This window comes from Tupaia chinensis, unplaced genomic scaffold (assembly GCF_000334495.1).
Source record: "Tupaia chinensis unplaced genomic scaffold, TupChi_1.0 Scaffold000100_1, whole genome shotgun sequence".
NCBI classification, from domain to species: Eukaryota; Metazoa; Chordata; class Mammalia; order Scandentia; family Tupaiidae; genus Tupaia; species Tupaia belangeri.
In genome coordinates this window covers 1,627,089-1,627,444 of record NW_006159564.1, presented here as the reverse complement: position 1 = coordinate 1,627,444, position 356 = coordinate 1,627,089, and the positions used below count along the sequence as shown (strand labels likewise).

Below are 356 nucleotides of genomic sequence, written 5' to 3'. Positions count from 1 at the left end.
CAGTCCGCGAACCACGGTCGACTACATGGAAGTCCAGCAACATAGCCATTACACTAACTGCTGGTTCCCCCAGAGCAGTGTGTTTGTACAAATGAAACTTGTTTTTGAGGCTGCTGTAAATATCTATGAGTTTTAGAAAGAAAAGCAGTATAGGGACCAGCAGTTAGCATAGTGGTTATGTCGCTGGACTCCCATGTAGTCGACCGCGGTTTGAGTCCCAGACCCGGTGGCTTAAACTCACACCAGGCACGTGTGTGTGTGTGCCCGAAATCCCGAGAAGAGAATGGAGAAGAAGGGACTGTGGTGTGGCCATCCCCCCGGGGGGGTGATTTCTCGCTTTCTGTCTCTATGTTTCT

The 356-nt window shown here is 50.3% G+C and overlaps 1 protein-coding gene across 1 annotated transcript in view; it reads left to right on the top strand.

Moving 5' to 3' along the window:
• The window catches only part of ABI3BP (ABI family member 3 binding protein), a 280,943-nt gene that overhangs the window by 197,251 nt on the left and 83,336 nt on the right, over positions 1-356 (top strand). The window lies entirely within an intron of this gene.